The sequence below is a fragment of the Lissotriton helveticus genome, chromosome 5_1 (genome assembly GCF_964261635.1).
Source record: "Lissotriton helveticus chromosome 5_1, aLisHel1.1, whole genome shotgun sequence".
NCBI classification, from domain to species: domain Eukaryota; kingdom Metazoa; phylum Chordata; class Amphibia; order Caudata; family Salamandridae; genus Lissotriton; species Lissotriton helveticus.
In genome coordinates, this window is record NC_136065.1 from 1,344,526,952 (window position 1) to 1,344,554,849 (window position 27,898).

Here is a 27,898-nt window from a genome sequence, read left to right on the forward strand (position 1 = left end):
GAAAACTTGGCTTTTTAATTTGTAGGCTCCTTCCTTTCTGTTTTACTTCCTCTTTTCTGCTTGTTGACTGTTATGTTTTTTATCTGCTGAGTTGCTCTTTGAAAGCGCCGGGACACTCTTGTTGAGTAGCCGTGCGCTATATAAATAAAATTTTAACATAACATAACATACTTTGATTCATCTTTCCCTTTAGCTGCTCTGCCAGAATGAATGTGATGTCTGCATGGAATGTTGGAATGCTTGATGACAGAGAGAGTAGAATGTGAGTGTGCCTGGTTGTGTGTGGAGAATGACAGTTGAAGAGAGTGGGCTGAGCAGCAACCATGCAGCTCCTAGTGGGACCTTCCATATGATCTTCTTAAGACCTACTAAAGACTTCTATGGAACCTGTAACAAAGTACCAATAAACCTCTTACATGGATATACCTCCTGGCTACCTGTGATTATCATTACAATTCATCTACAACAGTATTCAATTTTTGCTTTATTCACGTGAAAGGTGATGGTTTCCCTTTTCTTCACATGTATGAGATATGCCTATCCGGGCCTTTGTCTCAAACACAACGGAAACCATAACGCTCCTTAGTCATCTTCAAAATATTAACTCAATGCCTTTCGGGCTTTCCAAGCCCTTCTTTAGGGGTTCACTATAATGTTAAAGCAATGTTGTCATTAGATTTCTGTTAAGTTCAATGTATGTCGACATTCTTATTACACTTTAGACATTATGCACAAATTGCTACCATGTTTTACAGCCAACTTCAGGATGGCGTTATCACTCTAACAGCGTTTCTACAGCCTTCAAAAAATTGTAAGCCCAAAGGAGACTCTCCCATACTGTACCGCCCTAGATATTTGACCCCCATGTTCTCATACTGATTATTTTTATGACCATTCCATGGTACCAATGTTATTTGATCTTTTTATTGCACTTGCTTTTAAGGTTATACTTACTTGTAGGAAAGATCATTCTAAAATAAGTTTGTTAACATGGTGGAATATTATTTGTGATGATCATAGAATATCAACTATTTCTTCTTCATCGTTACCTCAGAAAATTAAATCTGACCTACTCTGGTTACCTTTCACTACTTTTTTATCTTCGCACTCATCTTTATCATCATTTCTATACATCTCTGTTTTACCTTTCCTTCCTTTTCTTTCTTTCTAATTTCTTTTCTTCTACTCCTTCCTCTCTCTTTCCTCTTTCTTTTTTCGTGTATACAATATGAAAATTGATTTTAGTTAGACATGTACTCTGCTCATCTTTGTACATTTCAATATTTGATTAAGTTACATAGCTTTTTTTATCTTACTATTATTGTTTTATCCATTTAACCTCTGTTCTATGTATTTTGATACATTGTCTTCCTTCTTTTTTGATGACTGTAATCTTAATTTTTCTTTTCGAGTGTAATAAAAAATAATAAACTAACAAAGAAAGAGCTTGGTCTATAGGGTGAAGTGTATCCTATATGATAGCAAGGGAAATGAGATTGAGGAATGCTCCTGCAATGCTACATAAGCCATTCAGTGTCTATGGGTGGAGTGTTTAACTGGCAGTCCATATGTTTCCACTCAGCAGGGTGTACGGGCCAGTGTGCTTGGCAGAGGGCCCAGCACTAGAATGTGCAGCAGAGTATCCCACTATGGTACGTGCAGCAGGATGTACCTGGGTGGTGTGCTTAGCAGGGAGTTCCTGTGTTGTTTCCTTTTCACCATGGCATTGCATAAGTGGCGTGTGACACAATATCCTGTGGTGTGTTCAGCAGGATGCACCTCTGTGGCATGTTCAGCCTGGTGTCCCTTGGTGGTGTACAGCAAAACACACAAGATGATGGACGGAATGTTGCACAATGGCAAAACATTCACCCCCAGTCACAGATCTGGGTTTAATCCATCGTTATTTTACTCACCAGACAAGGCCATATGCAAATCAGACCCTGTGCCTCATGGGAACAGTCCAGACTGAACTGCCAAGCCATGTCTTCCCTGGACCCGAATCAAGCATCCTAGGACCGGTTTCTGGCTATTAGCCGTCTTCAGCCAGGATAGCTTGACTCCAGTGGCCCAGCATCAGTTTTTATGTGTGGTGTGTCCAGCAAGGTGTCCCTGTGTGGTGTGTACAACTGGGTTTATCTGGGTGGCCTGTTCATCCAGGCGACTGTGGGTGGTGTGCTCACCATGGAGTCCCTGAGTGGTGTGCTTAGCAGGGTGTCCATATGTGGAACGCTCAGCAATATTTCCATACTGTGCTCAGCATGTTGTAGGGTGTTTTGAGTGCCAGGGTCTTTTACGGAGCTGTGTGCAGCAATTTGTTTGTGGGAAAGGGATAGACCATGGGACCATTTGGGTGTGAGGAGAAGGGGGGCACTTCTTGATGCGTGGAGCAGGGAGTGTTTGTTTGATGTGTCAAGTCAACAGTGGTCTCTTTGTGTTGTAGAGAAGAGAGGTGCCAATGTGGCATCAGTAACAAAGGGATGGGGGCTGGGTGACGTGTACAGCAGATTTCACTAGTGTGACTTTAACAGTAGGAGTGTGTAGTGTACAGTGAGGGGTCAGTAGCCGATGGCTGCAATACCGGATGCCTTTGATTCATGCAGCAGTGAGTCCATGCGAGAAAGGTCACAGCTTGAAAGTCTGAAGAACATGTCCTTCAACAAGCTCCTGCATGACGTGTGAAGTAGGGATTGGTGGGCTGTGTTTACAGCAGTGAGCTCTGGGTGGGGAGTGCAGAATGGATTCTGAGGGTGGTTAGTGCATTGAAGCGGGTCTTGGGTAGTGGGTGAAGGATGAGATCTCTCTGTGGTGAGTGTAGCAACAGATCTTTCAATGGTGTATGGTTCTCACAGAGGTCTCTACAGTATGTGTTCAGCAGCGAGCATCTAGGTTTGTAGGTGCAGCAAGGGTTCCTGTATTTGTGGAAGCATCAGCTAGATTAAACATGGGTTTTGCAGCTGGAGTAGCTACATGTGTGCAGAAGCATGTCCCAGTGTAGTATGTAAGGGGTCTTGTATGTTGTGGACAGTGAGGATTCTCTGGGTGATTATGTGCACAGCAGTGAGACCCTCATGCTGTGTGCAACTGTAGCTCCCATGCAGTGCATGCTGCTAGGGTCCCTTTGCAGTGCGTGAAAATCTCAGGCCGCATTGGCTTTGCAGCATTGGATATCTATACGGGTGATGAGTGTAGCAGGGCATTCCTTTGCTATATGTGCAGCAGGGAATCCTTATGTGGTGCACAGAGTGAGCAAACACCAACGGTGTTCTATCTGTGTGATGTGAGCAGCAGCTGGTTTCTATTCTATATGAGAGCTGTGTGCAGCAATGCAGTTCTGCATGGTGTGTTCGACAGGGAGTTTCTGTGTGGTGTGTGCTACACAAAGACATCTGTTTGACAGTGTCTGTTTTACCTGGTGGTATTTGCAACAGGGCATTCTTGGGTTATATGCACAGTAATGACTCCTTCTGTAGTGTGCACAGTTTAAATGTCTGCTTGGTGGGGTGTACAGCTAACACTGACAGAAGAAAAGATGGGTGAAAGACAATGCGGACAGCAGGAGGGAAGGGCAAATGACAACACGTTCAGCTGGAGGGGGAATCGGAGCAAAGCCAATGCAGATAGTGGGATGAAAGAGGCTGGGTGGGGAAAGCCAACACAGAAGGGAGAGGAACACGAAGGGGGAGAAGTACAGGAGGGAGCTAGCTAAAATTGTAGTGTGATTAAACACAAAGAGAAAAGTAATGCCTAAAAAAGTGAGCAGTGGAAGAACACATGTAATACATCCTTGCCCCAGGGGAGGGAAAAACACACAAAGGGAAAGGAAATCTATAGCAACTGACTAATAAGAAGCAACAAAATAAGAGTGACAATGAAGACAACCAATGGTAAGTAATGTCTCGGCTGTAAGCCCATGCTATTGATAACAAATGATCTTGCATGCGAAAGCTCATGCGATGCCTTAGGCGAGATCCAAAAAAAAGCTGCTTCCTGAAGCTATTTTAAATCTTCACGCTTCACTTGTTATTTAAACTAAAAGCAAACAACTGAAATGTTTGATATTTTCTTTCCCAAAATGATAAATCTACTTGACTTGTAAAGTGTTTTTGTCAGTGCCGCTGTCGCCTATTTAAGTTTTGTTGGTAAGGCAAATAATGTCAATCCAATACTCCACCTAGTCCCTTCTTCACTTTAACTTCCACAATTGCTGGTTGATGACAGCATTAATTAATCTGCTGATGGAATCTGAGTGAAACTTTCAGGAGTTTGCCTCCAAGAACCTGAGCTCACAAGACTAATCCCAGTAACCAACAATACCAACCACTAACCACTAACCTTGGGTCCTGGCGCACAGTGCTGCCCTGCGTGATGCACTTCAATGCTTCATCATGGGTAGTAAGATATATAAATGCAGTTACAATTACAAGAGCAACTTCTCAGCTTTCCATCCTGCAGTAGGACATAGCAGTGCCAGGGACATAGGTAATGTTAGTCCATTCTTGTGAAAATCAGTTGTTAGTCAGTTTTTACCTCCGACTTGCGCTATGATCGCGTTTTCCCACCTTGCTGCTCCTGGCATACATTTTTGCTCTCCCCAGCGAAATTTCCCGGGTTTGCTGAGCCCGCTCACCATCCAAGCGCTCCTCCCACTTTCAAAGGCCCTAATTAATGGAGGCCACAGTACTGATGTGCCGCCGGCATGCCAAAGGCAAACCTGTCTGATCCTGGACCACACCCAGCACCAGGAACCCTTGTCCAAATGCCTCCTGCAGCTACACTGCCAACAAACTCCACCTGTTCAACCCTGGGAGCTGCACAAACACTGCTGCACAGCTGCACTTCAGTCGAGAGTGGGCCCCTTTGCTTGCTCGCATTGCCACTTCACATGCCTCCATTCACCCACTCCCACCCCCACACACACACCACACACCTCACCAAGTCAGAACTCAAGACCTGCACAGTATCACACACCCACCATTCACAACAACTCTCACTCGCATGCATGCTCCTCAACACATGCTTATTGGTCAAGTGCTCCACCGAGATTTGAGACCTTAATGACTCTAGAGCACCGGAACTCCTCTTCTTCACCGCTCCTGGCTCAACCCCACATCGACACTGGACATAGCCACAGCCATCCCTACTAGATACAAAATCCTGCACCAGGACCCATACTATAAACCAGGAAAAGGACTCGTCATCATCCACAGAGACACCATCAAGGGTACCTTTTACACTGTCCCAGAAGCTACTTTTATGGAATACATGCACTTCAAGCTTCAGACAGATAGAAAAGCCACTATCGAAGGCACCCTCACCTACCAGCCCCCAGGACCTCACACCAACTTCAGCAATCTCTTCACCAACCTCACTGCACCCCTTGCCATGGGCACCAAAGACTTCATACTCCTAGGCGATTTCAACTTTCATCTTGACGACCCAATGGACTCCAACTCCACAGACTTGCTTGAAAGTCTCCAGAACACTGGACTCCTCCAGCTCATACAAGCCCCACCCACATCACCGGATGCACCCTAGACCCCATCATCTCCTCCAATGACAAGGTTAAAGTCAGCCACATCACTCCAGTCACATGGTCAGACTACTCCATTGTCTACTTCCACATGAGAGGGTGTAGCGGGAATTCCGTTCTCCTACAGAACTGTGCATAGAGATTTGGAACCTCAGTGAATTAGGGTGGCCCAAAACTCACCTTAGTACCCAAAGTCCCCTTACCGAGCTAGCTACAGAGTCTCATTGGTCATAACAAACTCCCAATGTTTAGACAGACCAGAACATGAACTTAGAATACCTCAGGTATCGTGGAACACATGAACACTCTTTCGTTATACAATCATTTCAAACCAGAACGTGGAGTAAAAGAGGACACGTGCATATTTGAAATATTTATTTACTAATGCAGGGTTCTCAAACGCAGTATCTTATATAATACAAGCAAACATATTATAAGAAACAAAGTTATCAGCATAGTTCCTAGTCCATAGGCAGCAAAAGGTGACAGCATGCTAAAATGCTGAAATGAATAGGAGTTAACAACACCTAATTCTCACCCTCCCTATCTAGCATAGGATATTATATCTATGAAGGTCTCTTTGGGTTTTAGCAGGGCGGGCCCCTACCTCAAGATCTCAGTGTCAGAGGATCACATCATCTTCCACCAGCTCTCTGCATGCGAAGCACCATCAAGTGTGTAACGTGTGCTCTAAGCAAAGCAATATAAAACGCGCGTAAAGCCAGATTTTGGCAGCTGCTGCATTCATGTTATATCTAGGAAGGTGCGAAGATCAGACCTCACAACAACACTGTGTCGAATTATCCTTGAAGGCTTCAGCACTCACTGTGCAGACATATTTTACCAAGCAAAGCTGATATCAGAGCAATAACATATTATTCTCATGTAAATCACAACGCTCTTCTAGGTTGAAAGCTAAAATAACAATTATGTGTCGTGTGCAGAAGCAGTAAAAGGAAAAATGGCGTTTAAACATTTAATAAGCTCATGCTAACTTAACACGGTATATAGGTAAGCAGTAACTATATGACACCCCCCCCCCAATGATCCGAGCACGGACAAGATAAGGTAAGATATGATCAGATTAGGGGCACATCCTGAAAGCAGAGTTCAATAATATTGAGCTAGGTTAAAATTCAAAATCTGGTGAAAAGCCCTTATAGAAGTCAATTAAAAAAGTTCTCACCTAGCCAATCCATGGCTCACTTTTACTCAAGTCAATAGGTTTGGGTTTGTAAACAATATGTACGCATAAGTTTCAAATTATTTTTTTTTGTAATTAAGAACGGGTTATTATCAAACGTTCTGGAGGCTTTCAGGACAGGACTGAATATGCAAAATATGCAGCAACAGCCTCCAGCATGAAATCACTGTCATCATCCGAAAACAGTTCAGCCATCCAATTCATTAGTGGGAAAGAACATACGTGCTCCTCCAGCACCGGAGCCTCTAGCATCATCAGAGGACAACTCGGCGGGTTCTCAATATAGCTCTGTGCCAAGAAATCTTGCGCTGCTGTGAGTATGTTCCAATGACCCATTAGTCCATGCATCGCTGCCAAGGCCATAATCCTTTCGCCAGAACAAACCAACTCGTGAGTAACTACGGGACTCATCAGGTGATTAAAATCAACGTCAGGAGACACCGTCTTGCAGAGACACAAATCAAGGGCCCAGTCGAAATCGCAGCTCAGGCAATGAAACACAGGCTGGACACATGTGAAATAGGAAAATCGAAACGATAATCCATATGCCGTGCTTAAGGTCGCAAGCGGCAGAGCGCCATAGTATTCAAGCATCCGGTTGCGAAACAGAGCCAGGTGGGGCTGTGCGGCTTCTAACACAGGACGGGCATCCATTTTTAATAAAACAAAATATCACCAGAACGCCTGCAGCCAGCGCCAGCAAAACCGGAAAGCCACCAAACAGGCTTGAAAATATAGAATGAAAGAAAGCAGGGATGACTCCAAATATTTTCTCGAAGGAAGTCACAAGACCACTGCTAACTATTTCAAAAAAGTGTGCGAGGCCAGAAGAGGAGGAGGCATTAAAGATTTGATGAATCAGCTCGCTGAAATGCAATGGCAAATCAGTATTCAATAGCGCCTGCACTTCTGTGCGCGTGTTAGCTATGTGAAGGACAAATGTTTCTCGAGCCGAACTCAGGGCCACCTCTTTTTGAGACAAAAGGGCTCTTATTCTACTCATACCATTGAACTCTGCCATCAAGGTTGGGATTCGCGGCCAGATGGAAACATCTGAATTCCCATGTGTAGGAGTATACAGAACTTTTTTGCAACACACCACACGTTCTGATACTGTTACCACATAAGCGATACCTCTAATTAACTCACAACAGTCCTCGTTATTCAAAAGTAAATAACTGCTGTTTGCCAGTAATGTAAAAGTAGGAACGATTGTGGGAACTGGAGTACCTTTCAAAACACAGGCTAAATTTGTCCGGTCCTGGTTACAAGAACCGTGCAATTGAATGTGTCTATATATTAATGAGTGATCTGGTGTTTCTGTGCACTCCTCCCCTTTAAGATAAACTTCCTTCTCGTCTTTCAGGCATCGATAAGTGAATGGAAGCGACCAGGCCTCATGGAGAAATGAACTACCTAGTGGTTCATATCTGCCTATCGCGATATATCGCATACAATTTGTAAATTTGTACAAAGCAAATGGTAATGTAATCAACCCTTGGATAAGCCACGTCGCAGCAGTAGCTTCTGCCACAGAGAACGGTAAAGACTCTAATCTTTCAATGTGTAACATGGAAAAAGATGCGTCCCGCATCGAAAGCATGCATTGCTTGTCAGTCAAATTAAAAGGGGCAAAGAGGGAGGACACGTTCATGTATGTCCAAGGCACCTTACCAGACTTAAGCGTCTGCAGGGTCCACGCAAATTGCATAATGGAACGCAATTGATTCTGGCCATGGTATAACACAGACACTTCATCTTGCACAATATCAACAACAGAAGACACAATGTTATTTAACGTGTAAATGCGGGAAGAAAGCATGTTAATACTATTATCTACAACTGCAAGCACTTTTTCTAAATTAGCTTGATCAATAGCTCTAAGGCGTGTAGCAGCCTCAATTTGTGACGTCTTCCAGATTTCATTGTAAATCGCATATATCCATCGTTTAGATCTACCAATAGCCGGGCCTTTTATGAAATCGTTTAAATCTACATCATCAGTGAGCTTGGATAGATGCAGTTTAACCGCAGCCACGGTAGAATGTTTCAGCCAATTCCGACATAATTTGCCTACAGAATAAGTGGTGACAGAATGGTCAGTATCAAAGCGGGGATCAGACCTGACTTGTGTAAACCCGTCAGCTAAACCCAGAAAACAACGTTGGCATAAATCAGAACTTCTGTGCCACATCAGCCAACCTTTTGGATCCAAACTGGAAATGTTGAAGGACGCATTTTGCAATAGAGCTTGCAATTCCCTAATGGAAAACCGTGTAATATTATTCCAACCAGAATATTCTTCTAAATCAGGGACGGTAGGTGAATTTAATTTTTTAGAAGTAGCCAATCCAAAGCATGTTGTTTGCGAAGTGCTAGAATTCAAAAACAACATATGATTCGGGATGAGACATGCTCGGTGCAAAGCCTCAGTGCCTTGTACCTGCCAACTTTTAGAACCCCAAACAGATTTAAGGTCAATGGTTTCCTTCCATAACTCGTAGCCCTCTACAGCCAACTTGTCTAGAAAGGACTTCGAATACAACAATTTAGTATCGGTAAGTCTAACCTTGGACATGGACTTCTGTGTCATTTTAAAATAAAAAGACTCAGGATTGGACTGATTAAAGTCGGTAAAATAAGTGTACTTTTTAAAAAAAGTACTCGAACTGCCTTGTACAGGAGCTGGGCAATGTTCCCACTGTGTGTAATTTACAGTACCCCTTCTGGAACTTGTTTTATGCAGATAATGGTTGCCAAAATGTTGGAAGCAAAATAATTCACCATAATTAGCAGAATCTAAGTATAAATCCTCAGCATCAAAGGCAGCATAATATTTCAAATCAGAGAATAATGCTTCTACGGCCTGAACATCCCAATCATCAGAACGTATGTTTTGTTTCACATCTCCCATGTTTACCCTGAGCACATTAGGGACATTAACAACCTCAGTTGGGCCATGGATTTGAAATTTAACGGCATCCCACACAATCCCATCAAGAACAGGCCAAGCAGTGATGTTAACAAAATTCAAGTCTCTCTTCAGTCTGTGCTCTGAATGTGACGAGGAAAGAGGGGCCAAAGTTCCATTAAGATGCCAAATGCATGTTCTCTCCTCGACATAATGTCCATCGACAAGCCGAAAAAAATAAAACACAAAACCAATTGACATAAAAAGGTAAATTGAAAAAAGTAACAGCCAAATATATGTCCAAGGGGGGATAAAAAAATGTTTTTTAAATAATGTGGCATAAATTGCAAAACGTGAGGGCTTTTTTGAATTTTGTGAAACAGTGTCAAAAGAGAATCTGGATTCTGTGGCCAAACGTGTTTGCAAATCAGGCATCGATAAGTCAGTTGGGTAAGTGTAATCAAGTTCATCAACGTGATCAACAGGTAAAGGACTTAATAAAGGACTGGAAACAGCAGGCATCTCGAGGGCCACCTCAGGCATAGGATTAGAAGCAGTGGCCAAAACAGAATTTCTCACAATCGAAGGACAGGAGACCGCCAGAGTCATACTAAGAAGAATCGGCCACTCTGTGTATCTTGACATTGTCAATTGAGATAAACCTGTTTTCCTTACGACCTTGAAGTGGGGGTAAAATGACTGTTCTCGTGCCCTTCACTCCAAGCACAGGAACCGGAGCACGATATGAAGGACCAAATTCTTTCTTGTTATCGATCTTCTCTCGAACCAGTTCTCCAACTTGGGGTAGCCAGCCTACTACCGGGATCTGCAACCAAAATCCGATGTGGAGGGCAAATGTTCCATTGCAAGACTGTCTCTGGTCTTTTGTAGATCCTGTAAAACATTGAAATGTTCATCTACGTCAAAGGTTGTGGCTTGGGCCACGCCGTCTAGACCGTCAAGGTCCGGGACAAACATCTTGATACCAAAGAGCATTTCGTATGGGGTCCGCCCACCCAGAGACCTTCTAGGGAGATTATTAAGAGCACGCTGCACCCCATTGAGGTGGGCCAACCAGTTTCTGCCAGTGCCTATAACTCGTGCTGTCAAAGATTGCTTTAAGTCACGGTTCATTCGTTCCACTACACTGTTACCCTCAGGTCTGTAGGGAGACGAAAACTTGACTTGGACCCCCATTGAAATCATGGCATCCTTATACGCCTTAGAGGCGAAAGCCGGACCCTGATTCGAATGGAAGGTGCCACAGGCAAAAATCCCTACAAAGACACGCAAATCTCTTATGACAGTCCGTGAATCGGCGCTGCGATGAGGCCATACCCACACAAAGCGTGGGCATGAATCAACTGCTACTAAGATGTACTTATACGCAGTATCAGAAGAAAAAGGACCGCAGTGATCTAAATAAACACAACCTAGCGGTTTATTAGATATGTACAACTGTGTCTGTGGCGGACGCGCAGCAGTCGAAGGTTTAATCTGCTGGCAAATGTCACATTGAAGGACATAGTTGCGCGTCTGTTTGTACAGTCCCCGCCACCAGAAACGTTGTTGTAATTGAGCTACAGTGGCCGAGACACCCGCATGCGCAGACGCCACACCTTCATGCGCCGCTGTAATCAAGCTAGCCCTGCGATCTGAGTTGGGAATCAAACGTTCTCCAACTTCAGGAATTTTCACAAAAGGAACCTTATCGGGACTTAAGTGGTATGTGTACTTCGAAGGGAACTCCGTAGGATGTTTAGCTCCCTTCTCAGTGGCAGCAACCGCCGCCAAGATGTCATCATCAATCTTACTTTTGGACCGTGTAACTGCTGCAACCAAATATGTAGATACCGCTGATTTTGCTGCCTCATCAGCAAGCGAGTTACCCACAGCGTGGACTCCAACACGCTGATGGGCGAGAGTATGAATCACAAACACGAGTGGCAACTGCTCTTTGAGCTCAGCCACTCGAACCCAGATCATTTTATGTTTTATTGTGCTACCCTTTGAATCACGAAAGTCATTTTGAATCCAAAAGAACAAGTTTTCATTGTAAGACTGGACACAGTAATAGGAATCACTCACAATAAGTGTCGTCACACTAGGATCTGCGTACTCCAATGCAAGTATTAGAGCACGAAGCTCAGCCAATTGTGCGGTGCAGCCCCCTAGAGTCTGCGTGTGCATGACTCTGGACTTGAACTCATTGTTCACCATGGCACCGACCACAATGGCACATGCGGAAACGTAGGCATGTTTAGAGCCATGCCCAACCTGCGCCGAACCATCAGTGTAAATGATGCAATGGAAATCCTCCAAAGGTCGCATAGCTAGAGGAGCGGGATGAACAAATTCATACTGCAGGTACTCTTGCGACCGCAATGAGGCGTCAAAAATAAACGTGACATCCGTGGATGTCAAGGAAGCAGCCCATTGAATCCACCGAGGGTGCAACGCTTTAGAATTTGGTACACTGGCTTTTGTAACAGCGTCTAAGTGAGGACAGGGGTAACAACCAACATGCGTTTTCCCTGTGACAGAGCACGTTCCTTAAGAATCGCCATCTGTACAGCCGTCAAAACTTTCTCCACAGTGTAAAGCCGCATTTCAGCCGAAGTGTACAAGTGTGACTTGTAAGCAATAGGTACTGTGTCTCCTTCATTAAAAGTCAGGTACGTGAAACCCACCGTTCCAGGAATGATTCTTATCACCAGGTTGGTGTGGGTGTCACGAGTCAGCAAAAATTTAGAAGCGAGCAGATCAGCCTGCGAGGATTGCAGAATGGCTGAGTGCTCAGGCAGCCAGCATGATTTGGAAAAAGTTGGTTATATCAAAGCGTACAAAGGCTTGATACGCTGGGCATATTCCGGAATGTATGTTTTCCCGAAATTTAAAAAACCCAGTAAAGACTGTAATTTTTTCAGAGTTGTAGGAGCGCGCAGTTGTGCGCATTTCTCCAGGAAGTGAAGAGCCAAACCTCTACCTTCTTTGTTGAGCTCGTAGCCCAGGAACAACACTGTATACTCTGCAATGTGCGATTCTGCAAAGTTGGATTTGTAACCCATGTCCGCAAAGTTACAAATGATGCTGTTGACTCGACACAGATGCTCCCAAAGTTCGTCGTCCATGAGATATATGTCATCCACATACGAGCATGCATCTGTGTCGATTCTCTCCAAAAGAGAGACAATGCGGGCAGTAAAAATCCCAGGACTAGTCTTATAGCCCATAGGCAAACGCCGAAATTGTTTTTGCATACCGCCGCAAGTAAAGGAGGTCCATTGGGAACTTAGACCATCCAATCGATGGGCATAAAAACCGTTGGACATGTCAAGCGTGGTCTTAAAACGCTTACGCACAAGACTATCCACTAGGGCAGAGCCGTGAGTATTCTGTACTGCACAGTTACGGCAATGCGAGTTTAAATGCCGGTAATCCAACACCAAACGATATGAACCGTCAGGCTTGGTTACAGTAAAAACAGTGTTAGTCATCGGTGACACACATGTTTCAATTACTCCCTGAAATTCCAATTGTTCAAGGATTGCCGCGACGGAAGCCTTGGCTTCACGCCGTATGGGATATTGAGGTTGAGGCTGCGGCTGAGACCGTAAAGGAATCTCGTGGTTTGGGGACAATTTATCCCAACCACATTGGTTACGGTACAGAGCCGGCGCCAGAGCTTTAGCCCACTCTTCTGCAAAGTGCAGCGCATGCTCTTTGAGACTGTGTGCTCGAAACTGGGGAGGATTACCTCATCCCCTCGCGGTGCTGCGAGCACAAAAGGTGGGGGCCAGTCAGCCTCCGAAAGCAAAATGTAATACGTAGACAAAAGATTTTCCCAAAATACCCCTCTTATGGTACGCTGTATGTCACCTTCGATTAACAGGAAAATTTCATAAAGTCTATCAGGGGGAGCAACTCTTGTATCAGCTGTTTCTATCACAACATAAATATCAGTCGCTGTCACCTTCAGTAGTGGACACAGGGCCTCTCTCACAATGGTAATCTCCACCGCGCTGTCCAGCAAGGTCAGAGCCCATGTCAGATTCCGAAGCCGCGTTCTCACTATCTGTGGCATACCGATGCGCTGTTAAAGCCACGACTTTCTTCTTGGCAAACTGTGGTCTCTTCGGCGTTGAGCCGTCCAGCTTTCCTGCACCGTCTTTCGAGCCGGGCTGGTCATGTCCTTGCTGATCACCCCGACCCCTTCCGCCTCCTCCACCACCGGTCGTCGAGGCCGATGAGTCCTGAAAGGAACGAGGAGAGCGTGATCAGAAACCTGAAATCGATCAGGTGATTTAATCTTCGCCCGATCGCGCAAGTCATAAACACTTTCTGTTTGCGCAGGTAACGGAGACGCAGGACGAGATTCCTGTTTCTGTTGTTGTTGCTGTTGCTTACCGTTTCTGTTTTTTAGGCCAATTTTTTGGGGGGGACTTGGGCTGAACGTCCGTTTCCGAACTTTGCCCTTGGGGTTGCTTTTTCTCTTTAACAGAAAAAGGTTTGAGACCCCTACTATTGCGACCCACGGTTTTATAAGCCGCCACAATAATCCTCGCTAACTGTCGGGGTATCTCGGCATCGGGAATCGCCGCCAAAGCATTAGCCACCTGAAAGTTCACTGCATCCCCCTTGACATTAGCAAGAATGAGATCGCAAACCACATCAAAGGTGCCACACAGGCGCATACCCAATTCAACCGCAGCCTCCGGTCCGTGATCATCCTGAACACGTTTAAGGACCGTAGGCAGGACAGCCATAGACGGAGTGCCGTAACACCTCGCATAGACCGCCGCAAATGTTTTACCCCAGGTCTCACAGTCACCGAGTTCAGGGGCCAAATCTTTTGGCAAACTAAGTGTCAGAATCCTGTGTTTTTCACCACGAGTCGTATTAGGAAATACAGCTTCCAGCTGGTCAAATCTTTCGGCAAGCCAGAAAGGAAAATCCTCCTTTTCCTGGGGACGCCTGCCCATTACAGCATTGACCATCACGGGACTGAGCTTCAAACCGCCCTGTCCGGCTGGAAGCGCCGCACCCCCCAGGGACCCACCCGGAAGATTACGGACGATGTATTGCACTAAAGCTCGAATCACGGCAATAGCGACTACATGTAGTCGTCGAACTTCAGCAAGGTTACAATTGCTGTGTTGAGGATGAGGAGTAAATCCAGCCAAAACAGGCCAATTTGCACCTGGAATGGACAAAGGACCTAACCTCGGAGCGGTTAAAGAATGGGGTAGGACGCCACCAAACCAAACTCGATGCTGACAAGTATCAATAGGTACTTCATGTGCCCTAAACGGAGTATATTCATTTGGTACAGGTGAGGGAGTGTAAGTGTGGAACACACCAGAATTAGCGTCCATAGCCGGAAATGTCACCCACGAATAAAAGAGTTCGTACGGGTAAGCTGCTTCCGCACTCACCACCAATATCACAGCCAAGCCTTCCACTGGTACATTGTAAGTCAGCAAATGATTGCGCACCGCAATGCGACTATGCTGCGGAATGTCCACGACAGCGGCCATGACAACACAGAAACGTAAAGAAACAAAGTAAACTTTGTAGCACAACTGGGTAGTAATTCAAGGAAACCGTTAAGAAAGATTCAAGCTTGAAAAGACCTATTCCATAAATAGGCAGGTTTTTTCCGACATCACCGTTTTCCGGAAACGACAGTGAAGGGGTTAAGGATTGAATGATATACTACTCGAGTGTCATGATATAAGGCCACCAACGTATGGACGCCATGTAGCGGGAATTCCGTTCTCCTATAGAACTGTGCATAGAGATTTGGAACCTCAGTGAATTAGGGTGGCCCAAAACTCACCTTAGTACCCAAAATTCCCTTACCGAGCTAGCTACAGTGTCTCATTGGTCATAACAAACTCCCAATGTTTAGACAGACCAGAACATGAACTTAGAATACCTCAGGTATCGTGGAACACATGAAGACTCTTCCGTTATACAATCATTTCAAATCAGAACGTGAAGTAAAAAAGGACACGTGCATATTTGAAATATTTATTTACTAATGCAGGGTTCTCAAACGTAGTATCTTATATAATACAAGCAAACATATTATAAGAAACAAAGTTATCAGCATAGTTACTAGTCCATAGAAAGCAAAAGGTGACAGCATGCTAAAATGCTGAAATGAATAGGAGTTAACAACACCTAATTCTCACCCTCCCTATCTAGCATAGGATATTATATCTATGAAGGTCTCTTTGGGTTTTAGCAGGGCGGGCCCATACCTCAAAATCTCAGTGTCAGAGGATCACATCATCTTCCACCAGCTCTCTGCATGAGAAGCACCATCAAGTGTGTAACATGTGCTCTAATCAAAGCAATATAAAACGCGCGTAAAGCCAGAGCCAGATTTTGGCAGCAGCTGCATTCATGTTATGTCTAGGAAGGTGCGAAGATCAGACCTCAAAACAACACTATGTCGAGTTATCCTTGAAGGCTTCAGCACTCACTGTGCAGACATATTTCACCAAGCAAAGCTGATATCAGAGCAATAACATATTATTCTCATGTAAATCACAACGCCCTTCTAGGTTGAAAGCTAAAATAACAATTATGTGTCGTGTGCAGAAGCAGTAAAAGGAAAAATGGCGTTTAAACATTTAATAAGCTCATGCTAACTTAACACAGTATATATGTGTCCCGGGGGCTCCGGGATGGGAGGGGTCTCGACCACGGGGCCGGAACTGACTTGGGGAGTCTGGGTGAACAGAAACACTGGCGCCTTCAATAAGGGTTTTAGAGACGGCTTTATTGGGATGTAAGTCTTTTTCATCAGTATATGGGCTCTGATTCTGCGAAGGGATGTAGGATTCAAAGCAAGGATAGCTTTCTCCAGCGGGGTCGAGGTCCGGGCGATCTTTGTCCTGGAGGGGACGTCTCTCCGCTCCTTGATCCTCTCTGGTACCAAAAAAAGAAAGGAAACTCGAGTCATACACTAGAACCACTCTGGGTACACTCGTAAGGGCCGGGGGTGAGGGAAAACCATCAGTGAATAGTGCACGGTTTAAAGGGGCGTGCTAGGAGTGCCCGTGTTCAGGCAGGCATTTGCTCACAGGACTGTACAGTACTCTATTTACACCGGGGGCTGCCTTCTCCGCCCAACCCAACCCGCGACCCGGCCCCGTACCTCTTGAAGCCACCCCCCTCCCGTGGGAGCGTGGCAGGGCGAAGCGTCCAACCGTGGGCCTCCTGGCTTGTCGTTCTCAGTCTCTCGGGCCTCTGGATACCGCCGTCCGTCCTCCTCGTTCTCCGCCACCTTCAGGATCTCGCCGTTTGCCCTCACTCCGATACTTCTGCCTTTTGACGTCACGACGCTCGCGAGGGGCGGGGTCTCGTCCCTCGAGTCCGTTTCCTTAAAGGAGCCAAACGTAGTATACTCATCAGGCCATCCTGACTCGGTTTCCTCGTTCCACGTACCAGGTGGGAGCTGTGGGGAAAACGTGCAAGGTGAGAGGGGGGTGGCGGACCACCAGTCCGAGGGGAGAGACACTTCCTGTCCGCCTGACCCGTCACATTCCTCCCCCCCCTGCATTCTCCCGTTCGGGGAGAGGGAACACCCGGGAAAGGAAGTCCGCATTGCCATTGGCCTTCCCTTTTCGGTGGTGTACCGTAAAGGAGTACGGTTGTAATGACAGAAACGACCGCAATACCCGAGGGTTGTGGCTGCTGTTCTGATGTATCCATTTCAGGGGGGCATGGTCTGTATGTAGGATGAATGGTTTGCCTCCAAATAGTACTTCAGTTTCCCTATTGCCCATTTTATAGCCAGTGCCTCTCTCTCAATGGTGGAATATTTACTCTCCCGGGGAAACAGCTTCCTGCTTACGTACAACACCGGGTGTTCGACCCCTTCCTTGCTGACTTGGGACAATACGGCACCTATCCCCTGATTGGAGGCGTCTGTGGCTAACACGAAGGGTTTGGTGTGATCGGGAGATACCAGAACGGGGGCAGTAGTCATGGTGGTTTTCAGGTTATGGAAAGCAGTCAAGGCTTCCGGAGAGGGATGACCAAATTCCCGGGTCTTCGTGTCCTTTCTGAGAAGGTCTGTTAATGGGGCTGCCACTTCGGCGAAACCTGGAATGAACCGGCGGTAGTATCCTACCAGCCCGAGAAAGACCCGGAGGTCTCTTTTAGAGGTGGGAAACGGGAATGATGCTATCGCCCGCACTTTCTCACTTTGGGGAGCTATAGTACCTTCCCCTAGCACGTATCCCAGGTAGTTCACACTCTGGAAAGCGGCACGTGATTTTTTTGCATTGATGTGGAGTCCCGCTCTCCTTAGGGCTGTGAGTATGGTTTGCAAATGCAGAAGATGCTCCTCCCACTACTGGCTGTAAATGACGATGTCGTCTAAGTAGGCCGAGCTTAACCCTGTATAGGGTTGTAAAACCTGGTTCATAAGGCGTTGAAAAGTTGCCGGGGCACCATGGAGGCCAGACGGTAGTACTGTGAATTCATAGGCCCCTTCGTCCGTCACGAAGGCGGTTTTCTTTCTGTCCTCCGCACGAAGAGGCACCTGCCAATACCCCTTAGTGAGGTCTATGGTTGTGATGTATGTGGCGTCGCCTATTTTCTCGATTGAATCGTCCACCCCAGGAATAGGGTATGTATCAAAGTGAGACACTGCGTTCAAAGCCCGGAAGTCCATACAGAAGCGTTTGGACCCATCGGGTTTAGGTATCATCACGATCGGGGACGACCAATGGCTCTGGGAGGGCCGGATGACTCCCAACTTGAGCATGTCGTGGACTTCCTGTCGGACGGCATCTTTCCGGGCTGCTGGTATCCTGTAAGGTCTTTGTTTTACCACTGCTCCCGGAAGGGTTTCGATACGGTGTTCGGCCAGGTGTGTTCTTCCTGGTAAGTCGGAGAAGACGTCGGCGTAGGGTTTCAGGGCGTCTGGCAACTCTCTTTTCTCTTGGGAGGTCAACCCCTGGTTGACCACCAGTTGCTCCAAGCTCGAGGCGTTGGGGTTGTTGGTCTGCCCTACGAAATGACCGGCTCTGGGTATTGGTCCCAACCATTCCTTCAAGAGGTTGATGTGGTACGTTTGTGTTTTAGTGGGCGAGAGGCGTAATCTGTAGGTGGTTCTTCCGATGGAGTTGATAATCCGAAAGGGGCCTTGCAACTCATGTTTGTTCTTGTTACTCAGGGAGGGTAACAGCACAAGAGCCCACTTCCCGACGTCAAGGGTTCTCAATTTCTTTCCTTTGTCGTACGTCTTTTTGTATCTCTCGTGATGGTGCTCCAGATTGGAGTATGCTAGTTCTCGTAGCTTCCCCAGGCGGGTTCTCAGCTGCGTGGTGTATTCTAACATACTCTTCTGTTCTTGGGATTCCTCGTTTTCCCACATCTCTCTCGTGATGTCGAGGAGGGACCGGGGCAGTCTTCCATACAAGAACTCGAAGGAGGAACATACAGGGCGATGGGCAGGAGACGGTCCCAGGTGGGTCCTTCGGCGGTCAGCATTTTCTTCAGGGTTTGCTTGAGTGTCTGGTTGTACCGCTCAACGAGGCCATCAGTTTGGGGATGGTACACCGATGTCTTCAGATGTTTGATGTCCAAAGAGGCACAAACCTCCTTCATCACTTTTGAGGTAAAAGGGGTCCCCTGATCCGTCGGCACTTCTTTGGGGAACCCCACCCGAGAAAACAGCTCCACAAATTTCTCGGCTATCGCTGCGGTTGTGGTCGTACGTAAAGGAAAGGCTTCCACAAACCGGGTCGCGTAGTCGACAATCACCAGGGCATACAAATGTCCGCGACCCGACTTTGGCAAGGGCCCAATAAAATCCATGCCGACCCGTTCAAAGGGGACACCTATGATGGGCATCCTTTGGAGGGGCGCAGCGGGTGGTCGGTGGGTGTTTCGTCTTTGACATACTTCGCATTTAGCGCAGAAGTCCTGTACGTCCCTATAGATCCCTGGCCAAAAGAAGTGCTGGATGATGCTTTCTGTGGTTTTTTCCTTGCCTGCATGGCCGGCCGTTAAATGGGCGTGAGCGAAGAAGAGCACCTGTTCCCGAAAGGACTGGGGTACCAACAGTTGTAGATCTCCCTCTTCTCTATTCTGTCGGTATAGCAACTCATTCTTAATCAGAAAACGTGGGTATGACTGGGGGTTGAGTCCATCCGAGTTGTGTGCATTTTCCCAGGCGTGAAATAGGGTCCTGTCTTCTCCCTGAGCAAAGCGAAAACTCCTATCTATAACCCAGGGTTCAGGGGACAGGTAAGAAGGAAGGACATCTCCTTTCCCCGGTCGGGACAGGGATTCCCTAAAGAGAGAAAGGAATTCGGGGTTGTCTGTCCCTAAGATCATGTCCTCGGGCAGGGAATCCACCACTCCCACCCGGACTGTACATGGTTCTCTATTAGGCAGCTTTATGGTGATGGAAGCAACCGGGTAGGGCTTCACATCCCCGTGCACACACCGAATATACACCGGACTCTGGGGATTCATATGTTCTTTTTTTACAAAACGAGTCTGGATGACGGACTGTCTGCACCCTGAATCTAATAGGGCCCTTACTCTACAACCATTCATCCACATACTCACATAGAACGTGATGCCCATTTCCGCTGAGTACATCACGGTTCGCGGAAGGTAACCGACTTCCATGGGTTCTTCTGGGGTCCTTCTTTTGGTACACATTCTCACAATGTGGCCCCATTCCCCGCACTCAAAGCACTGGGGTCCTTTATTCATGGCAGACATCATTCCTGTAGGCTTAAACAATCGGGGAACCTCGGTCACGGCTTTAGGTCTTTTGTCCAGCTTCGGCGGAGGCATTGTCTTATGGGTCTTCTCCTGTTCCCAGGGAGTGGCCTTCGGTTGGGCTCTGGCGTACTGGGAGGCCATTTCTATCGCTTGTTCCACTGTGATCCCCACATGTTGGCGTAGCCATCGTTGGGTAGCATAGGGCAACGCCTCCATGAATTGCTCTAGGTATACCTTATTTAGAATGTCTTCTTTACTGCACAGGTCCGGACGCAGCCATTTGTCAGCCGCCATCTTCAATCTGAAAAACAGAGTCTTTGGGTTCTCCGCTTGAATCCCTCTTTCCTTTCTGAAGCGTACTCGATAGGCCTCTTGATCTAGACCTAGGTGATCCAAGATGACCATTTTAATGGTCGCATAGGGGGTAGTACCCAAGGGGTTGGCTGCTTGGTAAGCTGATTGGGCTTCTGCAGTGAGGAGAGGAGCTAAAAAGAACGGCCATTTCTCCTCGGGCCAACTCATTGCGCGAGCGGCCCTCTCAAAGTTTAAAAGAAAAGCGTCCGGGTCTTCACCGTGCACGTATTTCTGGAGGGCCATGCCAGTGGGATGGGGGCTGTGCAGGCGGGGCACGCTGGGAGAGGACAGGGTAGTAGGCGGCACATTTTTGATGCCTTCCAACTGTGCAGTTATGGTCTTCGTAAACAGTTCTCGGTCCGTCTGGGCCATCGTAAGCTGACTTTCCACGGCCCATTCGAGCTTTTCTTGGCCTTTAATGATGTGGTCGATAAGGGCCTCCATCTTTTCTGAGCAGATGGATGGTGGAGGAGATCCCACTTCTGACACCAGTTGTCCCGGGGCTCCGGGATGGGAGGGGTCTCGACCACGGGGCCGGAACTGACTAGGGGAGTCTGGGTAAACAGAAACACTGGCGCCTTCAATAAGGGTTTTAGAGACGGCTTTATTGGGATGTAAGTCTTTTTCATCAGTATATGGGCTCTGATTCTGCGAAGGGATGTAGGATTCAAAGCAAGGATAGCTTTCTCCAGCGGGGTCGAGGTCCGGGCGATCTTTGTCCTGGAGGGGACGTCTCTCCGCTCCTTGATCTTCTCCGGTACCAAAAAAAGAAAGGAAACTCGAGTCATACACTAGAACCACTCTGGGTACACTCGTAAGGGCCGGGGGTGAGGGAAAACCATCAGTGAGTAGTGCACGGTTTAAAGGGGCGTGCTAGGAGTGCTCGTGTTCAGGCAGGCATTTGCTCACAGGACTGTACAGTACTCTATTTACACCGGGGGCTGCCTTCTCCGCCCAACCCAACCCGCGACCCGGCCCCGTACCTCTTGAAGCCACGCCCCTCCCATGGGAGCGTGGCAGGGCGAAGCGTCCAACCGTGGGCCTCCTGGCTTGTCGGTCTCAGTCTCTCGGGCCTCTGGATACCGCCGTCCGTCCTCCTTGTTCTCCGCCACCTTCAGGATCTCGCCGTTTGCCCTCTCTCCGATACTTCCGCCTTTTGACGTCACGACGCTCGCGAGGGGCGGGGTCTCGTCCCTCGAGTCCGTTTCCTTAAAGGAGCCAAACGTAGTATACTCATCGGGCCATCCTGACTCGGGTTCCTCGTTCCACGTACCAGGTGGGAGCTGTGGGGAAAACGTGCAAGGTGAGAGGGGGGTGGCAGACCACCAGTCCAAGGGGAGAGACACTTCCTGTCTGCCTGACCCGTCACAATATGTAAGCAGTAACTATATGACAAGGGCCACCAACCACCCCTTCAGATTCTAGCAATACCCCAAGCCACTGCTGGATGAAAGTTACAGAAACGAAATGGCTCAATGCCCTCCAACTAAACAACTCAGACCCCCCAACGACCTCATCAACGACACAAGCAACTTCAACAACTGAATCACCACCTGCACCAATATCCTGGCGTCCCTGAAAAACACCAATGCCAAAATATCCAACATACAAGCTAGCTAATACAACGCTGACCTCAGAGAAACCACCAGAGTTTTCAGTCTACTAGAAAGGAAATGGAGAACCACCTGAGGAACCACCTGATGAAATGCCTACAAGGCCACACTTATATATGGTCACCATCAAGTGAAAGAGACAAAGACAAAGACCCTCACCCTAAGAATAAAATCTAGCTCCAACAACTACAAGGAACTTTTTGCCATCAACAAGGAATTTGCCATCCCAACAGCCGCAACCAAGACCATTACCCCTACACAAGAACTCTGTAACAACCTCTCTGACTTTTTCCACAAAACAATCACCAAGATCTACAGCAACTTCGAACCCTATCTACCCCCCTCGACCTTCCCAGCCTACTAACCTCATCAACCAAAGACTATCAACTGACAGCATGGAACCCTATATCTATCAAGGACACCAGTAATAATGAAGACAGTCCACTCAAGGGTGCCCTCAGACAACTATCCCAACTATGTCTCTGACCTAGGAAGAGCCCGATCAGCTCTCCACTCACTTACATCATGAAAACCTCCCTCAGGGCAGCTACCTTCCCAGGTAGCTGGAAACATGCCGAAGTCACCGCCCTCCTCAAAAAACCTGTAGCAGACCCTAAAGTACTCATCAACTACTGATTAATTTTGCTGCTCCCCTTCCCAGCCAAAGTCATTTGAGAACACCATCAACAGGCAAGTCTTTGATCACCTAGAATACCACAAACTCCTGGGTGACTAGCAATCAGGATACCAACACAACAACAGCACTGAAACAGCCAGCATCATTGCCTCAGACAACATACACACCATCCTTGACCTTGGACAGACTGCCGCCCTAATCCTTCGCGACCTCTCTGCTCGTTTAGAAACCGCCTCCTACCATACACTTATCACCAGACTACATTCAGTGGGAATGCAAGGGCCAGCGCTCAAATGGATAGCTTACTTCCTCTCTGGAAGTAGACAATGAGTTAGGCTCACATAATTCCCATCAGAACATATGGACCTCACCTGTGGAGTCCCACAGGGATTATCACTGAGCCCCACACTTTTGAACATGTACATGACTCCTCTGTGTAACATCATCAGATCCCACAGAATCAACAGCATCTCCTACACTGACGGCACCAAGCTCATTTCTTCCCTCTCAGACACCATCACCACCAAGACAAACTTCGAACAATGCATGACCAGCATGGCCAATTTGATGGAAAAAACTGCCTCAAGCTGCACACTGGCTTAACTGCTGATACTGAGGAATATGTGTTCACCTTGGGATGCCACCTGGCGGCTGGTCAAACTGTAACCCACAACCATCCCAACCAACAACGCTAGTAACCTAGGCCTCATCCTGGACACCAACCCCACCATGAAGTCCCAGGTCAAAGCCATCCCCTCCTCATACTTCCACATCCTCTGCATGTTATCTAAATACTGCAAGTGGCTCCCACTGGACATCAGAACTACCATTATGCAGGCACTAACCGCAAGCAGATTGGATTAGGGCAATGCAGTCAATGCCGGCATCCTAACCCATCTTCTTCACAGACTTCAAACTATCAAAAACACCTCAGCCAGAGTTGTCCTCGAAATCCCTCGCCAAACCCAAACCACACGACTCCTCAGAGACCTCCACTACCTCACCTTCCAGACATGCTGCCAGTTCAAACTTATCATACACACATTTATGTCCCTACACAACACGAGACCCGCATACCTCAATCAACAGCTTCACTTTCACACACACACCAGACAACTTAACTTAGTGTCACTCTGACTCGCACAATCTGCCCACATCACCATATGTAGAATGGGAGGTCAATCATTCTCCCACCAAGCTGCCAAATCCTGGAACATCCTCCCCCAACACATCAGGGCCTCCTACTCACTTCTTGAATTCCGCAAGTACCTGAAGACCTGGCTTTTCAATTAGCCTTCTTGCAGGACCATCAAGGCTGACTGTACTCAGGTCCAGACTCACCACACACCTGCACTCACCCATTCAGTGGCAGGATACCCTCATGGGTCACAAGCAGTGCTCTTCAAATCCATCTTATGGTACAGTGACAAGATGTCTCACAGGTTGTTCTGGATGCGATCCATATTGGTTAAGGTGCTAGAGTTATGAATGCCGACTCTGTAACTGTGATAACACAGCATTGTTAGCAGTGGCCAAACATTTCAAGACCTAAGCACTATATAGATGTTTGAAAGTGAGTACCAGAAGTAATACAACAGTTGTCACTAGTCAATGAAAAAGAATGTCTCGTCAGCTATTTACTTTTTAAGATAAATGAAGACTGATGCAAGAAAAACAGATTTCTTCCTTGACAGTTACGCAATTTTGACCCTGCATTGGTCTGATAAAGCTAGAGACTAACGGGCTGATTAGAAATGGCCTTTGTTGAGTAGGATGCAATTGTTATCAAATATGATAAAATCCAACACAGAATTGACCTGCTGTGATATATTTCGCCTACCGTCACTTTTTGAGGAATAACAAGGATTTTGGAGCTTGCTCCACCAAAATCCACATGTTCGGGTAAAAATAGGGTCTTGCCCTGCCAAAGTTTAACAAAGGGTTCTATGTAATTGCAGATAGATGCTTACATAGGTATTGCAATTTAACAGATCACATGTTTTTAACAGGTCACTTCAATTCAGATTCTATGGGCCTCATTATGATGCCAGGCGGAAAGCCACCCAACAGTTCGCCCAAGGCACTCCGTCCGACATCAGATGTTTCCGTCCGACCGGCGTATTGCAATATTGGCGATCGGAGGGAAACCCGTGGGGGAATACTGCTCCACTTCAGACAGGCTCATGGAGCCTGTAGTGGCGGCGGTCGGATATGTAATCCACAAATGCCAGCGGAGCCAGACTCTGCTTTGCCATACAGATTGCAATTTTGCTTTCCATCTGACCTTTCATGGGGGTCCACGTGCCATGAAAAGGCAGGTGGAAAGTGACTTTGGAGGTGCCTAGCAGGGACCTCTTCCCCCCTGACCCTCTGCTAAGGGGCCTCAACATCCCTACACCATGTGGCAGGCACCACATGGTGCCTGCCACACGGTGCAGGGATGTTTAAACTGCATTTTTCCATTGCGGCTTGTGCTGCAAGCGGAAGCACAAGCCTCAATGGGCACAATATAAGAGCTGACCGTCTACACGGCGGTCGGATCATAATCTGGGAAGTGGGATCTCCGACTCCCTGTTGGGCGGTCCCGCTTCAGATACAATGCCAGTTGGACGGGTGTCTGACAGGCATTGTAATCGGCCCCTTATGTGTCTTATGAAATAAGTCACTGTCATCCACTTCAATGATTTACCAGAAAGACAGAGCCATTCTGATTTGATTAGTGAATTTGCTCTACAAAATACTGCAATAAATACAGATGCGTGCAACAAAATTCCTTTTCTTATGCCACAGAACCTTCAAATCAATGCCCCAATACCCTTAGGGATCTGATTAGAAGTCAACGTTTGACTCCTCTGGTCCTGGGGGAGGAGGGAGGTGGCTAAAGTGATCTTTTTCTTTTTGTTTATTAAACATTTTATTGTAATAGCAGACAAATACACGTCATGGCACAGTGCACAAACTTCACAAAGTTCACTTAGTACGTTCACTGAGGATCTTACACAGCCGTTATGCCAACATCCCAGTTTGGGCAGGCGGCGAGAAACAATAAATCACTAAAAACATTGCAGTATGAGTTACATCAACTAGCACCCAGGAGAATCATGGTGGTGTGGCCCTCGTTGTTTTGTTCCTTTAAGCGTGCTCAAATCTAAGCTCTCTAAACAAGTATCTTTCCTCATATCTCCCATGCTTGTAATCTCAGCGTTAATATATACTCTTCTAATAACTCGCACATCATTATCGTCTCACGCATCAAAGTAAGTGGGCCATCCACACAAGGCCTCAGCCAATTCCGGCAGGGTCATCACACAGACTAGTAAATCTAACCCCTTCAAAATCCAACACTTGCATCACCCATGTCATGCACATTCGCTGTCTCTTCCCCACTGTCACTCCCTGCACCCTGCATGTATGAGGTATATAATCCCCAAATATTTTTGGGTCGGCTCCTGGGCGGGAGCAGTTCACTATAGATTTCCGATTGTGTAGAACAGTACATCATGTCCCAAGACCATTTAAAGTGATCTTCTTTGGGGACAAATATGTACGGAAAACATATTTGCATGAACCAAAAATGTTGTCTTACACTGTTATGATAAACTGGTAAACCTGATAGTTAAGCGGAAGTGGAATAAAAAAAAGGTGTTTTCTTCAACTTTGAATGATATTCTTGTCAATAACCAAGTAGCAACTCTGAACATCGGTTAAAATAACATCATTTCTTACTATGTGGGTTTTTGTGGCATTTCTTGTTTTGTAAAGTGAGCAAATGCAGAGTGGCAGTTTAGGGCCAACAAGGCCTGTGGTATTAACCACACTCTCTCACTTAATCTCGCACAAACACTTGTTGTATCAGTTTTTGATGGCCTTCTGTATCACGCTATCCTACACCACTCTCTCATGCCTTCTTCCTGTCAAAGAAATCTTCTTACATTGTTGCAAAGAATCTGAGAGGGTGTATTTACAGAAGAAAAAATAAGTATTATTCTGTGAATTACAGTCAATTAGCCAGGGGATCCCTCTGAAATGATCAGTGAAGACATGCTTAACAAATATAGACAGGATTCAAATGTATACCCGAACAGAGGGGTATCCAACCTTTTTACTAACAAGAGCTACACATGTTCAGTGAAAATCATCCAGAGAAACTAATATTAATAGTGTTTCACAGAGATAAAATTACATTAGTGGCCACCCTATGCAAGATTACCAGCCCTGGTCACCTCTGCAAGATTCTCTAGTAAAAGAGAGGGACCCAATAAACCAAGGATCAAAGTCAGAAAATAATTCCCCCTTGGGCAGTATTGAACCTAGGCAATCATTCAGCTCACCAATATCAACAAAAACACTTAATACATCACATATAAAAACAACTGAGGGAATGCAGAAAAAATGAATGTATACAAAGAGATACACAGTTTATTAAAACAAGTTAAAAACAACTCAGGCTTTTAACCAAAAAACCTGACATGAACATTTATACGTATACATAAATAAAAAACATCATCATTGACAGTTAATCAAAAAGATAAAAACAGATCTCGGGACAGAAGATAAGGAAAAATTGATTCCTATTGATAAAGGGAGAAAATACAGAGGTAAATCAGAGATCAGATACAGATCATTATTGTTATTGTTTCATCAACGCGTTTCGGTGGGCAATCAATAAGTCTAAGGACCACTGTCTTTAAAAATAAGTACCTACCCAAGGTCCTTAGCATATTGCGCCCTGGGTTCCCTTGTTTTGTTTATGTAATCAATAAGTAGCCATCACCTTCTTCAGGAGAATAGAATAAACATCCCATTAAAAAAACAAGCCTGCAATTCAGAGAAGTATACACGTAAGAACAGCTAATATATAATTATACAAGACAATAAATCCACA